The sequence below is a fragment of the Lepisosteus platostomus genome, unplaced genomic scaffold, assembly GCF_059453375.1.
Source record: "Lepisosteus platostomus isolate fLepPlt1 unplaced genomic scaffold, fLepPlt1.hap1 Scaffold_46_H1, whole genome shotgun sequence".
NCBI lineage: Eukaryota > Metazoa > Chordata > Actinopteri > Semionotiformes > Lepisosteidae > Lepisosteus > Lepisosteus platostomus.
Window position 1 is genome coordinate 128454 of NW_028291666.1, and position 16977 is coordinate 145430.

The window sequence follows — 16977 nt, forward strand, 5'->3', positions numbered from 1 at the left end:
CTCTCCCAGCTGAGCTATTTCGGCGGTGCATAGAGCCCGCAGCCACCTGCTCCAGCCTTCCTGTGTTGCGGCATGAGCGCACCAAGAGTAGCGGGAGAGTGTTGCAGGAACGTCACTCAGAAGGAAAGCCACCCAGGTGTGCCCTCTGAGCTCTGTCCAGGGCATCTTCCTCGCATGGACTCCTGCCTGCGACGGGCAGGAAACAATTAGCAAGAACAGAACAACACCCCATGGGTGTCTCATGACCACACCTTAGGTTGTGACACGTGCAGGTGTGAGGGGTTGCCGGGCTACTTTGGAGCAGAGCTTGGGCGGAGGGGGGGCGGGAAAGCAGACAAAGAGGTGACACCTCAAGGTCTGTACGATCACAGCTCTCCGCCGCCCCAGGCTTCCGCTCGATAAGCTGCTGGACACACCCGCCCCTCCTCACACAGACCGTGGAAAAGCCCCCGAGTGGGAGGGCTCTCTCTTCCTCCCAGGAGCTCTTGGACACGACGCACAGACAGGGTGCGGGGAGCCGCCGCCTGCAAACACGGCTCCAGGCAGGACTCCACTCCGTAGGAGCCGCAGAGCAGAGGAGATGGGGGCAGCTTAGCTCCTGTGCAGAGACCTGAGCTGCTGTTGCTGCAGACGCTGTCTTTTCTGCACTCGGGGTAGGAGTGAATGTTGAGTTGCCCTTAGAAATGAAGCAGAGCACTTCAACGGCACGGGTGTGTGTGTGTGTGCGTGCGCCCTGGCGATTCTGGGAGACAGATCGAACCTGGGCTAAAAGAGAGGAGGCTTAGCCCTCTTCCATTTGCTACTTCAAAGTTGTACAACCCATTTGTATCTGCTAGGCAGCGCAGTCGTCGTGCACAAAGAACGCTTTGAAAAGCGTCCAAAGCAAGTAATTCCGAGTTGGTCGTTTGTGTTTTCCGTTCAGACGCGAAATGCTGAAATGATCTCTCGGCTCCTCGGTTGTCATTTCTGCTCCGTAAAGGAATCACAGCACGCGTCGCCTTCCAGCACGCTGGGTTGGGACACGATGCCGGGGGTCGGAGCGTGCGATGTCTTCCTCGTTAGTATAGTGGCAAGTATCCCCGCCTGTCACGCGGGAGACCGGGGGTTCGATTCCCTGACGGGGAGTAGCTTTTCTTTTACCTCCTTAGACAAAGGACTGCCTTTCACTTCTCTGTTTTCTAACACAGCGTCGTGCACCTTTTCATTGCTCTCGCTTTCAGAGCCTCCGCACGGCACACGACTCGACATCAGGAAGCACATTGAAGTGAAAGCAGGGAGCGCTGCGACATGCACTGTGCAGATCCCGCCACACTAAGAGGTGAGTGGGTCTGTTCGATGCACAAAGAACGCTTTGATAAGCGTCAAAGGCAAATCATTCCGAGTTGGGCGTTTGTGTTTTCCGTTCAGACGCGAAATGCTGAAATGATCTCTCGGCTCCTCGGTTGTCATTTCTGCTCCGTAAAGGAATCACAGCACGAGTCGGCTTCCAGCACGGTGGGTCGGGACACGATGCCGGGGGTCGGAGAGAGAGATGTCTTCCTCGTTAGTATAGGACCTGTCACCTGTCCCCACCTGTCACGCGGGAGACCGGGGTACATCAGGACGCGCATTGAAGTGAAAGCAGGATGCGCTGCGACATGCACTGTGCAGATCCCGCCACACTAAGAGGTGAGTGGGTCTGTTCGATCACAGCGCTAGGCGAATCCCCAATCCCCTTTTGTGCGTGGCGACAGAAGAAGTCTGGTCTGTTTCCGCCCGGTTTCGATCCGGGGACCTTTCGCGTGTGAGGCAAACGTGATAACCACTACACTACGGAAACTGTAGTCAGATGTGCCCAGCGGCCCAGCGCTGAGCTTCACCAATGCGATTCAGCTGCTTCCAGTGCCTTTATTGGGGTGCACTGATGGACCGTGCTCTCTCTCCAGAGACCAGCACGCCTGTCATGGACGGAGCAGGAAAGACGGCGCCACATTCTACAGCCCTCTCCACGCAATCGACGAAATCGGGCTACTGAAGTAGAGAAAATCGCCTCTCCAGAAAGTGCAAATATCATCTTGGAGAGTATAAATCCTATTGCCGAAGGTCAGCCCTGTCTACCAGAGTGACCTTCCACCTCCTGCAGCGATGGTCAGCTCGTCTCACACGCGAGAAGTTTCGGCTGGAAACAAGCGCCCCCTCTACTCGCACGTTTTGCACGTTGAGTAGTTTTAATGCGGCTCCTTCGTACACAGTGCTGATCTTTTGGAAAGCAGGAGGCAAAATTGACACGTTCCCATACCGGGAGTCGAACCCGGGCCACCTGGGTGAAAACCAGGAATCCTAACCGCTAGACCATATGGGAGTGCACAACCCTGCTGTTCCGGGCATCATGCAAGCAAACTACATAAATATGAGAAAACACGCAAGAGAGTTGTCACTCAGAGTGTCGAAGGGTCGATGTATACTGGGGCTCAGTTGAAATGCAACGTCAGGACTTTTCCGAATTATGTCACACGAAGAGAGCACAGCCTTTTCCGCCCTGCCACGTGTGTATCGGTAACTCGCCGTGATCGTATAGTGGTCAGTACTTTGCGTTGTGGCCGCAACAACCCTGGTTCAAATCCGGGTCAGGGCAGAATAGGGGCGTCTGCTTTTACTACTTGCATGAATGAAGGCAAAAAAAAGCCAATCGATGTGAACGAACGGCGCTTTACAGAGGAGTACTGCCTGACTGGATCGTTGATGAACGACAGAGGCCACTCCGACCTCTTCTCGGGTTTCTTCAATGACTTACTAAGGATCTTCTTCACATTCGCCCATGCAGGGGAAGCCAGTTACACCAAAGCAAACGCAGGAAAGTGCATTTCATGCAGAGACCAGGAGGGACCTGTTTACACCAAGAGTGGTCGGAGTATGGAACAATGCGCCCAGCCCTGTTGCTGGAGTCGATTCTTGATTAGATCTTGGGCTCACTAAGAGGCCCCCACTGGGTACTAATCTTTCTGTTGTTCTCGCAGGTGTTGCGCTGCTTTTGAGCCGATAGAGCTCGTCTTGGTCTGTCGGGACAGCCCAATTGCAAATGATCGGCTCCAGGTACAGAAAAAACATGCGTTTGGTACAAGAGTGCATGAAGGCACCGGAAATACATTGGGAACAAATGACTGGTGGTTCAAGACCTCTGTGAAGTGCAGGAGCGTGCAAGAAGAGGCTGTTTGCACCCAGTCTCGAACCTGGGACCTTTCGCATGTTAGGCAAACGTGATAACCACTACACTACGGAAACCTGTAGGGTTTGTTGCTGGTGTCTCGCTTGCGTTTCGGGCTGAGAAAGGGACGCGTCATTTTAGGCAGGGGGCGCTGGAGAGAGGAACAAAGGGAGCGATGAAACAAAATTCCGAAACCCGGGATCGAGCCAGGGACCTTTAGAACACACTTTCACGAATCGTTAGAATATGTGCGTTTGATCATCAATTGCTTAACAACCACATTCGTTCGACTTGAGCCATCAAGCTCATAGTTTTCAAATCTTGAAAGCTTTCATTGAGCACATCATAGTCTGCAGTACGCCCCGTAACTTGCGTACTTCAACAGAAAGAAGAGCAGACAGCTCCATAAATATGCGAGGCGCAGAGAGTGCAAGGCGAGCCGCACACGTTTCGGTGGCTGAGAGAGGGCAGTTTTTGCTTCTGCATTTCCCAAGTAAGGACGCATGACAACAAGCGATCGCGGTGCTCATTTACGACATAGTGGTGATGAGTTTTCAGTACGTGTTCTTTTGAACGAGCAATGAGGTTGCTGCCTTGGACAGCTGACTGCACGCTCTCATTGTGCCACGTGATGAGTATTCACCAGGCTCGTTCAGTCATTAGTCACATTCCATCGTTTGCCATAAGCAGATGCTGCAAGGTGATGTGGATATCAGTCCCCAGTCTTGTGGACGAGGACAAAAAGAGCACACAAGAGCTCAGCCGGGAGTTGAACCCGGGACCTCCCACACCCTAAGCGAGAATCATACCCCTAAACCAATGAGCCACGGCAGCGCTTTCTATTTTATTCTGTCAGCGAGCTTGAGGACGGGGGAGAGGCGTCATTCGCTCGTCCAGTCAGACCTTCATCAATAAGTCAAGAAAGCCGCAATTACACGACTGCCTTGCAGACGAAGGGCAGTGAACTGCACCCGGTAAGAGGGGAACAAGCGGCACTAGGCGACACCGAGGCATGAGCCCCAGTGAGGGGGGTTAGGTTGCATGGTACAGCGCTCGCTTTGCATGCGAGAGGTAGCGGGATCATTTCCCACATCCTCCAGGTGTGTGTTTAGAGCTTGATGTGCCGAAAGGTGTCCTTTAGCCTGTGGTCACACCTTGCATGGAGAGCGTCATGCAGCTGTCAATCATTTCGCAGCCACACCCCTCTTCATCTTCTCTCTGCCTTAAGCGTCTCCGCCACTCTCTCTTGACATTTCATGTCAGCATGTCAGAAGTCCGAGTGACGTTTTTAATGGCTGAGTGAGGGCACGATGCTGAAGCAGAGAGGCCACTTCAGCCAGAGAGACTTGTGCTAGGTGAGATCTGAAAAACGGACTCGCAACAGAAACAGACCAAAAAAGTATCGGTGAGATCAAAAGGCAAATGCAACATCCAGCAGAGGGCGTCTAAAGATTAGGGAACGGGCGACTGAAATCCATATGAGGCAAACTTTCCGGCTGTGCACTGCAGCTGGCCTCGTTGGCGTAGTTGGTAGCGCGTCAGTCTCATCATCTGAAGGTCCTGAGTTTGATCCTCACACGGGGCAGGGCTGCTTCCTCTCTTGCTCTTTTCAAACACTTGCGGCAACTGTTCGCTCATAACCACGTCTGGAATGCGTGACCTTTACACGGGGGAGAAGCAACGCCGCATCCCTTTTCTAAAGAACATTCACATTCAGAAATAAGTCAAGAAATTTGCCATTACTTTTGCTGTCAGCCTGCCCATGTTGCCAAAGAAAGATTCACTCGGCGTCAACATGACAGAACAGCGATCACTTGAAAACACTGTTCCACACTCCGTAAGCAAGAACTTCAGTGTTTGCAGTCACCCGATATGCCGATAGTCAAAGGAGCACAAAACACGAAGCGTCAAAAGACAAAATGAGTTGATGGAAAGAGCGTTGAATTGATGAGCACAAAAGTTCAGCTCGTACAATAGGCAACGAAGGTCCCGGCGTCATCATCGCACTTGAAAGGACTGCCTTGCAGACTAAGGGCAGTGGGAGGTTGCTGTTTTGAGATGGAGGCATTGGGATGGTGGGCCGAGATCTATTCTTCTTAAGGAATTCTTCATCGTGAAAGATCGGTCCACAGGTCATCCAAAGAACTTACAAATTTTTGGGACTCTTCCGGAAGGGAGTGAAGTGCTCAAACACATGACATGCCCCCTTGATCTCACATGCACAATTCTACTGCAACATGCACAGCTACCGTCCACACCAGGCAGTGGGGCTTCAGCAGAATTTGCTACGCCACCTGCAATTACATATCCAGCTGCACACATATACATGGCCCCTCTGTCCTTTTCAGGATCTAAAAAAAAAGCATAGCGTGGTTTTCCTGCAACCTGATTGACCGCATCTCCCTCAGAATGTGCCCCGTTGCATTCATTGCTGAAGCAGGACGGAGGCTAACGGGCATGCCAGAACAGTTAGGCTCAGCGATCTCTCCAAAATAATGCGGTTGTAGTGGAAGAAATATGGTTTAAATTGTACCTTGGTATTTCAAACTCTCTCTAGAATGTTATCCATTTCTATTTTATTTTGACAGGAACTGGCTAATGACACTAGATGAAAAGAGAAGAAAGAAAACACAACGTTTCGGCCGTGGAGCCTTCTTCAGGTGTGAGGGCTCCACGGCTGAAATGTTGTGTTTTCTTTCTTCTCTTTTAAGCATGGAATAGACCTATTACTTGTTCCTTTGCAGCCTACGCATGCTGACACAGCTCCCCACCTGAACTGCTAATGATGCCTGGTAGTTTGTGGTACTTGGGTATTGTCTTATGTTTGCTCAAACTGCATATGTGTGATTGCATATTTTTAGGTATTTTCATATGTCAATATTTAATTCACTGACATTCCTGTATGCTTGGAAGAAAGGTAGATTGGATTTGGCACAGGACGCCTGCCCATATTTGTTGATCATTGTTGGGCTGGAAAAACAATGATAAAAAGTGTATGAAAAAAGCTCTCTCCAATATTTCCCTTCTCTTTGCCATGGTTACACTGCCCGTTCTTTCCGTCTTTTGTCCTTCTACAAAGATTCCACCATAATATCAGAATTTTTTTTTTCTCTTTTAAAGGCTGTAGGTGGGGTGTGATGGACTGTACCACTATCATCGAAGATTTTTTCAGGACACATCGCAGTTCCATAGTAGAATTTATCAATAGTACAATTCCATAGGACATTATTTACCAACATATTACCCAGTGTGAGACTCTGCCAGTAAACCTCAGAGCATTGAGTTCTCCACTGATAAAGATGGCTGTCTGAAGTCATGAAATCCACTGCTGGGATGCCTGAGAGACAGTAATTGAATCTTGGCTGGGATTAGGCTTTCTATTAGTGTTGATCTTTGGGAATTATGTGGTAAAAAGGGAAAACTCCTTTACTTTAGTCACTTTGAATGTTCACATGTACAGAACCTGCAAAACTAAGCAATGAAAAAAATCCATCACCACTCTCATGATAGCATAACTCATAGTCTCTGCTGTTATGTAACAATACACACTTTCAATTTTCTTATCGCCTGTCTCCAGAGAGAATGTTGTTAGTGCTGATGACCTTGAATAAGACCTTGTTGACTCAGATTGATTTTGTTCTCAGATTATTCCTGGCAGGACTGAGTTTCTAGGAAATGAAAAGTGAAAGAAAAAGTACAGAAGATCAGCCCTTGAATATACAACACTGTGCAGTGAGATTGTTAAATGTATTAGCTGCTATCCTGTGCTAGAGCCTGTCGTGGTAAGCAGTGGATGACAGGATCTAGCACAGATACTAATGAAACACTGTTAATGAAAGATAAAACACTTGAGTCTTATTTTAGTTTTCCATTTCCCTTTCATTTGTGATGTACTGTACAACAGGCCACAGAACATGCACAAAAACAGATACAATATGCACACATTCACACCAGGCAATGACAGTCTGCCCAGTCAGAATCTGAGCTGAGGTATCAGAATTCTGAATTCCCTGAATTCTGTCATGGATCATCCACAATAAGGGCAATGTTAGAACACGAGGATCCCCAGGAGAGAGCCTAGTAACATAAATCTTGGAGCAAAAGCAGATGATTAACTTCATAGTTTGTGTGGTTGAGCCAAAGTTGAGCATGAGGATATGTGAGTCACCATTCTTAGAAATGGATCCAACTTCAGACAGGCGTCAAAAGTAAGAGTATACAGTGCTGGGGCAATGACACTTCAATGATCAGAAGGATAACAAGAGTTTTAATGCATTGAAATTGATTTTCTGGTGATGCACACTGTCCTGGAACTATTAATTTTTTAAGGATCACTAACTGACGTCAGACAGCTGCCAATTCTCCAGACTGGAAGGATGAACAGTTTATCCTCCTAGGTACCATATTTCCATATTTCGAAGCATTGGAATAATACATGTCATACAGCAACATAAAAACAGGAAGACAAGTATCACAGCCCCTATAATCGGTGTTAGTAACTTAAAAGAAAAACATTTTCAAACAGTGATTCTAACCAGGAGAGAAAAGCCGGTGTATCTTTTATGCCTCTCTCTTTATTCACCTTGTCTTTTAGTTCTTTCAAATGCTGAATAGCGAGCGTAAGATTTCCGTAATCATAGTCATTAGCTGGAATATATGTACAACAGGAGTCTCCTACTAAAGCATAGACTCCTCCAGATGCTGCATTTTGAAGGTCCAGCACGAACCTGTTCTGAAGTGCCATTAATCTAACTCCCCTTAATTCTTGTTTGATAGCGTCTAAGCCTTCTAACGTGATATTAATAAAAGAGTACATTTCATAAAAAGTCGCATGGGTGAGGCTGTAGAATGAGGCATTAAAGCACATATATAACAAGATGCATTACATTTCTTTAACTTTACAGTATGATTTATAAATTTATACCACAAATTACTCATATCCCCCTCATTATCAGTTTCATTCAGCCAGTTTGTATACAAAGACGCTTCGTGTTTAGTTTCTTCCTCTTTTGGGGTGGTGACAGGCTTCTACATAAAAAGGAAAAAGGCTTAGCACATCAGTCCCAAGCAGGTTATCCCCATCTGTCCTTGTGGAGACATCACTCCTGCACTTTGCTCAGTTTGTTTGTGACCTTTTTACAGTGGGAAGCATGAATCCAGGGCACCATTTCTGTGACCTTCACAGCAGTGGCAGTGGTCAGCAGCACCTGGTACAGCCCCCTCCACCTGAGTGAACACCATTTCTTTTTCCTGAAGTCTTTCACCAGAATCCAGTCTCCTTATTCACTCATTAGTTCTTACAGCACAGGTAAATCCCTGTGGGCTGGAGCCCAGCATAATCCTAGGCTTTTTTGGTCAACATTGGTCAACAGATTGGTCAACAACTGGGTAATAACTCTTAGAAAAATCTACACATTGTTCCCCTGCCTCAGCTGTGACGTTTTGTAGAACAATTCTAGCTGAAGTTGTAAAATTTCTCTTTGTTCCGTTCCTGCAAAACATCTTATTATGAACAAACAAACCACAATAATCATTTGCATCTAGGGGAATCACTCCCAAGGGTAACCCCCCTTAAAGCTATATTGTTCTACCCATCAGGTTCTGCCACTAGATAAGAGAACCTTTCCCATGAAATCATTTTTTGACCTTCATGATCCCTTCAGGGCGTACAATTAGCACAGAAGCAGCAGCTTTAGTCCACATGTTTTTCAAACAGGATATTAACGATATGATCATAACGAATAATACCAGACCCACAAATATGTATTGAACCAGAGACCCTCTCCATGTTCCTAGCACAGACTGTAGCCATGCACCAATACCCCAATCATCTGGATTGCAGGATTTACGAAGAAAATTATTTTCGCAGTAATTAATTTATTATATTTACTATATTTATTATACACGTGTAAATTAATTACTGCGAAAATAATTTACTTCGTACACTGTGCAGAGTGCCGTATACTCCTAGTTGCGGCACACACGATACATACAGTAAAAAGCCTCAGGCACTGTGTTAGATGTTTTTTCGACGTTATATATGCGTTTATTAATGTCGTCGATTTTACGGTTGCAATTCCACGTTGATTATACGTCGAGGCGACGTATATATACGTATTGCCGTATTTTCGCCGTGAATATACGTATATTCGACGAATCAATGCCCACTGGGTAAACTCTTGAGCAAACTCTGAACCAGCTCTAAGGAAACGAATCCGATTAGACGTTACTTTGACTCATCTTTTTACGCTCAGTGCTGGATTGCTCAAACTCCAGCTAGGGTTAGGGTTAGCATTCCCACGCTACTTAGACACTTTGTTTACGCTCAGTGCTGGATTTTGGGAACTTCAGGACGAGTGGGAATTTTCTCCTATCTGTCAATTCTGTTTTGTTTTGGAGACTCTTGGCTGCCTATGTTGTACAGTGCAGCGTGAAGGAAACATTTTCCAAAACTGTGTCAGCTCAAAAGTTGTAAGAAAACCTCTCCAGCTGCTTTAACTCTCTTCATTTTTGTCATTTAATGTGACACTCGATGTATAACTGGAGCCTCACATATGCAAATGGTGAGGCTCCAGTTCGACACCACTTTACAGTATCTGACAAAAGCATGGCAGACTGTGCCATGACCGGCAGATAACTTCTGCATATTTTTACCATATTAAACATTGGAAATCCAACCACTTGCATTTGTGACACTTGATTTTGAATCCACCTAAGACACTCTTAAATCTTCAAACACTTTTCTCTTCTCCCGCAACACTCTTGTCTGTCGGCACTATGTGGCAGCGTTGCATGACAACCCATCTCACCACGGAAAGGAACCTAACAGCTTTGGTAAGAGAGGAGAAAAGAACCTGGCCCGTACGGGGATCAAACCCGTGACCTTGGCCATATTAGCACCACGCTCTAACCAACTGAGCTAACCGACCTCACGACGGTGGTCCTCTCTGTGCTGCAAAAAATCGAACTCAGGGAATTTCTTTTGCCCTCCTTTGAATAGAAAGCCGTGTAATTCAGTGTACGGGCTTTCTCGTGCAGTTTCATGGTTCTTGTAACCCAAATCCTACACTGGCCTGAAGTGTCCCCCTATTTCACAGCATTTTTCAGCTGATTTAAAATGTACCTAAAGGAGAAGCATTATTGAAGACCATCAATTACCAAGAGCTTTTGTCAAAGGTTTTGGTGGTCATTTTTAATGACCACAGAGCACTATGACCTCGGTTTTACATCTCATCCGAAAGACAGCGCCCTTTTACAACACAGCGTCTCCGTCACTATGCTGGGACATTGGGACCCGCACAGACCTCAGGGTGAGCGCCCCCCCGCCGGCACCATTAACACCGCTTCCAGCTGGAAGCTTTGTTTTTCCCTGTAGCTTACCCTCATGCGGGTACTGACCTGGCTCACACCTGCTTAGCTTCAGTGGGTTTTCAGTTGCGAGTTGCAAGGGGATGCAAGTGATGGAGCCGCTCGCTGCAAAAGCCACTGCATTGGCCGGGAATCAAACCCAAGCCTCCCGCGTGGCAGGCAAGAATTCTACCACTGAACCACCAATGCTCAGTGCCTGGGCCTTCAAAAAAGACGCTTTTTTGGTGCTCTGTGCAAAAAGCGTCGACATATGCTTCCAGCTGCAAAATGCCATTCGCGGATGCTGAAGAATTTATTTCCAAGGCAGCGGGTACAAGCGATTGGGCGTTTTAAGACCACCAGGAACAGCAAAGAGGCGCGCTTCTTTGCTTGCGCCGGAACACACCGACTGGAGGCGAACAACGTAATCGGCAGGATTCGAACCTGCACGGGGAGACCCCAATGGATTTCTAGTCCATCGCCTTAACCACTCGGCCACGACTACAGCAAGCCCCGCTGCCGCTGCGTTCTTGCTACAATCTTACATGGATCGCGAGGCGCCGGCGGAAGCCTATTTCAAAGTCGTTCTCCGTTTCAAAAAAACATTTCCAAAATACAAGCCTTGCAGACAGACACGCCTCAGAGGACTTAAGGGTGGCTTCATGTCGGAATGATAAAGTCTCCCCGTCCGGACATGAAAATGCCACTTTGTTACACACAAAAAAAGAATCAACAACAGAGAAATGCCCACAAGCATTTGAAAAGCCGCACCACGTCGCACTTGAAATAGCTCTTACATTAGTGGTAGACGCAGGAATCGCCTTTTTATTTACGCTCTTACCAACGCGATGGAAAGCAAAACAAAGCAAAGCAGAGCAAAACAAAACGAACAAACGAAAACCCTCACGTCCCGCACTTGCATATAACGCCGTTACGTGCCCAAGCGGTATTGTACGTCATCCTAGCACTGCACGCCGGTGCGTATGGTATATGGGAACGAGCACACGCCACGAATCGTCTCGAATCACTCCCTACAGCTGTAAGGTGCCTAGAAGCGTGCACCCCCAACATCCTTCTTTGCTCATCTGTGAAAGGTAAACTCTTGAGCAAACTCTGAACCAGCTCTAAGGAAACTAATCCGATTAGATGTTACTTTGACTCATCATTTAAGGGATCCTTGTTAATTGGAAAAATCAATGATTTCGAATGAATTCTGAATGCGTTAAAAGACAGCTATACACAGAAAACATGCAGGACACTGCTCATGATGTTTCCCTAGCCGAAACAGTGCGTTTTTCCAAGCCATCTGACCAAGCCTGCCCACTGAAAACTGCAGGAGATCGTGTAAAGACGTTCAAGTTTGTAACTACTGCACGCACAGGAAGCAGAATAAATTCCTCTATTCAAACTGTCAAAGGTTTGCTTTGCGAACGCTGCAGGACATCGCACAATCTCTTTTGAACAGGGACAAACGATTTCTTATGGGGCGCAGTAAGTACAGACGTTTAAAAAGCTCCACTCATGCCAATGATGCAGCATGAAGAAGCGCAACCTAAAGTTTGCATTCCTAGCACTGTTGCATTCCCCGCATCAGTAGCTAAGAGAATATAATTTACGACTCTTGTTAATGCAGTTTCAGAAACCAGACTGAAATTTCTCAAGTATATTATTTGAATCCATTTGATGTTGGGCAACAACTATTCTTTCAAGACTTTTAGATTGAAATGGGACCTTTGAGACAGGCCTGTAGTTGTTAAGAACTTGTGGATCCAAATTTGACTTCTTAAGGAACGGTCTAAGAACCACTACCTTAAATTGATCATGTACGACGCCTGACGCAAGCGATGCATTCATCATACTAATTATAGGTCCTGCCAGTCCTTCGAGGGAATCTTTGACTAGCTGAGTGGGGATGGGATCTAGCAAACAGGTGGTTTACTTTGTCTTACGTCTGTGTTCATGAGTCCACCATAAGAAGAAATCTGAACAGGAGTGGTGATCATGCGAGGTCACCACGGAGGAAACCACTGCTCTCCCCCCAAAAAAAAACACCACTGCCCCTCTCAAGTTTGCTAAAGACCACATGGATGTTCCACAACTCCTGGAACAATGTTCTGTGGACAGACGTGACAAAAGTTGAACTTGTTGGTAAATGTGCACAGCGTTATGTTTGGAGATAACAAAGCACCGCATACCAACTCCAAAACCTCATCCCACCTGGGAAGCATGGCGGAGGCTGTACGGCTTGCAATCATCGAGGGACCGATGAATTCCGAGATGTATCAGGAAATTCTACAGCAGAATGTCAGGGTGTCTGCCTGTGATCTATAACTCAAAAGACGCTGGGTCATGCAGCATGACAAAAACAAAGGAGTACATCAACAACAGAGTGGCTGAAACAGAAGAAATTCCGTATGTTGGGATGGCCAAGTAAGAGTCCTGACCCCAATCCCATTGAAGTGCTGTGGCGTGATCTGAAGCAGGCCATTCAGCGCAAGACATCCCAAAAATATACATGAACTGAAACAGTTTTGCATAGAGGAATAGGCCAAAATACCTCCTAACCGCTGCTCAGGTCTGACAAGCCGCTACAGAAAGTGGGGGTTGAGGTCTTTGTCATAAAGGAGGTTCCACTAGCTCCTTAATATAAGGGTTCACGTACTTTTTCCATCAATGACCTTGATTGTTTAAACCATTTGGTCAATAAAGAAACAGCAATGTCAAATGTTGGGCGTGTGTTGTTTGTGAAATCAGACTCTCTTTATTAATTATTATGACTTAGATAAAGATAAGATCACATGTTAGGAGCCATTCATGCAGAAATCCACATCATTCTGAAGGGCTGTTTACAAAAGTTTTTCTCCCAACTGTATGTGAGAGAAAAGCAGAGATGCTCACTGAGTAAGGTGGGGTTGCAGCTTTGCAAATCACAAGGACATTTGTATGCTCAAAATGGGACAGGAGCATCCCAGATGGGACTCAAACCCACAATCCCTGGCTTAGAAGGCCAGTGCCTTATCCATTAGGCCACTGGGGCACACTGGATTGGGTCGATCACGCTGATGAAGAGCCAGTTTAGTTTTCCTTTGCTTTTTCAAAGGGATCCCCAAAATTAGGGAAGTTAGGCAGCAGAAGGTTTACTGTGACCTGAGAAGGACCGGCATCCAATCACGGTGGTACACACACACGCTCTCACTCATCTGAGCTACACGGCTACCAAGATGATCTCAGGTGCGCCGAGCTGGTACGGAACATATTGAACTGATCGACGGCGAATTGTCTCTCAGACAGGCTTTTCACCTCTGAGCTCCCTGACTGACAGTAATCAGCTAGGTAGTGAAACAGTCAGCTGCTTCTAAGCCTTAAACAGCTTAAACAGTTTACCTTGCACAAATGCGCAAAGATTAATGATGGGGGTGCACGCTTCCAGGCGCCTTACAACTGTAGGGACTGATTAGAGACAATTCGTAGCTTGTGCTCATTTCCCTCTATTCCCCGTGTTGCAGTGGTAGGATGACGTAAATTCCTGCTTCGACACGTAACGGCATTATAATCAAGTGCAGGAGCTGAGGGCTTTAGTTTTGTTTCGTTTTCCATGGCGTTCGTAAGCGCGCAAATCAAAGGCAATTCCTGCGTCTAACACGAATGTAAATGCTTTTGAAAGTGCAGTGTGGTGCAGCTTGTAAAATCCTTGTCCACATTTTTGGTTTGTTGATGTTTTTTCTGTCTGCCAAAGTTGCATTTTGACATCCGGACTGGGGGACTTTACCATTTGAACGTGAAGCCAGCCTTAAACCCTCTGAGGCGTGTCTGTCTGACGGCACGAATCTTGTGAAAGGTATTTTTTTTAACGAAGACCAACTTTAAAAAGGTTTCCGCAGCCACCTCGCAGTCCGTGTTTGATTATAGGAGGAATGCGGCGGCGTTGAGCTCGCATTTGTCGTGCTCGAGTGGTTAAGGTGATGGGCTCGAAATGCGTTGGGGCTTCCCCGCGCAGAGTCGAAACCTGCCGACTCCGGCGTCTGCCGCACGTCGCCTTGTGCCTGCGCGGCAGAGGCGAAGTGCCGCTTCTCCTTTCCTGGTACTATAACAACGCGAAATCGTTTGGACCCGCTGCCGTGGAAATCAATTCTTCAGATAACCACGCATTTTGCGTTCGAACCTCTGGTGCTCTACTTATGCCTTTGAAAACCTAATGAATAAAGCTGAAAGAACCGACACGATATGTAGGTGCTGGTAAAGCACGCAGTAAAGAACTGTTAACAGCAAGGGTTTCAGTGGGTTAACTGAGGAGAAGGCGTGATCGCTAATTGTTGACTTTTTATTTGGTGTAAGAAACACTCTTACTGTGCATGACGTGCAACAAATGTAGCCACAGAAATTGCATCACGCTTTCATGTATGCTATTGCAGACACCAACGTTGCCTAGATAGAAAACCGAAATAGCCGTGGGTTTGCTTGCTGGTCTGAAGGATCTCTCTTCGAATCTCTATCATTTGTCAATGAAAGTAAAAGGCGCTGCAATCTCATACGTTCAGAATCAAACCCGCAGCTGTTGTTCGACTTTATTTCTTGACTAATTACAACTGAGTGTCGCATGAGCAGTTACGTAAACTTGTCTGGTATATTTGAACACAAATGCCGTTCTTCAATTAAAACTAACAGTACATTGTCAGGGACATTCAGTTCTATACAAACAAGAGACAGACAAGAGAATATTTCTACCGTTCATGTGGACTACGTGTTGACTTACTGATCGGAATAATTGAAAGGTTCGGGCTCATAGCCGATGCAGTGCGTGCTAATTAGAACAGCAACGCTGAGCTCTCAGCACCGTACTGAGCCCAGGTGTTTTTCTAAAGCTGTCAGGTGCAGTTCATTTACATGAAGGAAATCTCTTACTGGGTACGATTGCAATGCAGTAAGTAGCACAGACTACTTAGGGAGTAGCCCGATGCGTTTAAAAACGACCTGAGCCAGGCAGGAGTCGAACCTGCAATCTCCTGATCCGTAGTCAGACGCGTTATCCATTGCGCCACTGGCCCTCATGTGACACTGCAGGACTGTAACCCAGTGAGATCAGCACTGCAACTAGTAAAATATTACCCCCGGTCCATTCTTTTCCAAAAGTGAGAAACACCTGTTTTCTACATCTTGTCTGTTTTAAAACCATATCTCTTTAAACCAAACCAAGAGTTTGTCTTTTGCACTGATATTCTGATTCATTTCGATTTCAAAGAAAAAAAAAACATAATCTTCCAAAGCATCATAAAATTGTCCATTCTTCCAGACTCTACTTCTCTCTTGTAGTAGTACAGCAGACCTTTCCAGGTGAGCAGATCACAGAGTCCGAAATATGCTTCCTCCATCAAGCAAAGTACCTGAACATGACTCTGTCTTCATAAAAGCGCCCCTGTAATAAAGAAATTAAATCCGAAATCAAGAGGGCAGTTGCCTACTGAAGTTCAAGAAGTCATCAATTTTAACCTAGCAACACATTAAAGGCTGCATCTATACAAGTACGATTCTAGAAATGCTCACCAGATTACGTTTTAAGAAGGAACTGCGCCTCAGGTTCCGCCGAGATCTTAACTCGGATGGCAGGATTCAGAGTCCGGAGTGTGGACTGATGGCGCACGGAGGGTCCACATACTGTGGATCCCTCAGTTTTCTTCCGCGTGTTTAAACCGCCAGCGTGTGACTCCCCTGTCCCCGTGACCTCATTGCTCTGCTCTCTCCTCTGTGCAGCCGAGCCCGATTCACGGTAAAGTGAAAAAAAAAGATGCCCTCAACGTGGGATTTACTCTGGATCGAGGATAGATGTCACCTTTTTATCGTTGAACAGGATGTATGTGATGTGGCGACTAGGTTCAATTTTGTATCCTCTTTAAAAGATTAAGGACTGGGGTGAGCGTGATTTACCACCCTTTCAGCTAAGAACCCGACATGAGCACCGTTTAAGCTGCATAGACTCGGTCGTTTAACTCTTCTCCATTAGCAGGGTTAAGGTTAAAGAAAAAAATCATTGCTGACTTCTTTTTTTTTGCCAGCCGCTAGCGCTGATTAGCAATGTTTGTATTTCATGTTTTGCAAGTTCCATCCATTTTAAGAAAAACAAGTCGCGTTAAAGACAGGAAATGAATACTTGCATTTAATTAAGTCTAGCCGTAGGCGGTTGTCTGTAAGGACCAGTTCTGTTCGAGAAGACAGAACAAAGAAGGCACCACTGGGATTCGGACTCAGGATCTCCTGTTTAAGAGACAAGCGCTTTAACCAACTAAGCCACGGCGCCCCGGGAGGGTTGTCCTTTTGCAGCCACTTGGACACACCACTCAGACACATCTGCATTCGGTGTGTGCTCCGCCTGCTCGCTGAGCAAGTTGCCACCTTTACATACAATAGCAACATCGACACCAAGAGAAAGGATGACAAATGGCTTTTATCTG

The 16977-nt window shown here is 46.6% G+C and overlaps 6 non-coding genes across 6 annotated transcripts; 1 reads left to right on the top strand and 5 right to left on the bottom strand.

Moving 5' to 3' along the window:
- Positions 1–2269: 2269 nt before the first annotated feature.
- Positions 2270–2341, bottom strand: trnae-uuc (transfer RNA glutamic acid (anticodon UUC)). Its single transcript has one exon. It is a non-coding gene; the product is annotated as a tRNA-Glu (tRNA).
- A 2355-nt stretch (positions 2342–4696) lies between these two features.
- trnam-cau (transfer RNA methionine (anticodon CAU)) lies at positions 4697–4769 on the top strand. The gene has a single exon. It is a non-coding gene; the product is annotated as a tRNA-Met (tRNA).
- Positions 4770–10954: 6185 nt separating this feature from the next.
- On the bottom strand, positions 10955–11036 carry trnas-aga (transfer RNA serine (anticodon AGA)). Its single transcript has one exon. It is a non-coding gene; the product is annotated as a tRNA-Ser (tRNA).
- Positions 11037–13495: 2459 nt separating this feature from the next.
- On the bottom strand, positions 13496–13568 carry trnar-ucu (transfer RNA arginine (anticodon UCU)). Its single transcript has one exon. It is a non-coding gene; the product is annotated as a tRNA-Arg (tRNA).
- A 1935-nt stretch (positions 13569–15503) lies between these two features.
- Positions 15504–15576, bottom strand: trnar-acg (transfer RNA arginine (anticodon ACG)). The gene has a single exon. It is a non-coding gene; the product is annotated as a tRNA-Arg (tRNA).
- A 1173-nt stretch (positions 15577–16749) lies between these two features.
- trnak-cuu (transfer RNA lysine (anticodon CUU)) lies at positions 16750–16823 on the bottom strand. Its single transcript has one exon. It is a non-coding gene; the product is annotated as a tRNA-Lys (tRNA).
- Positions 16824–16977: the final 154 nt, after the last annotated feature.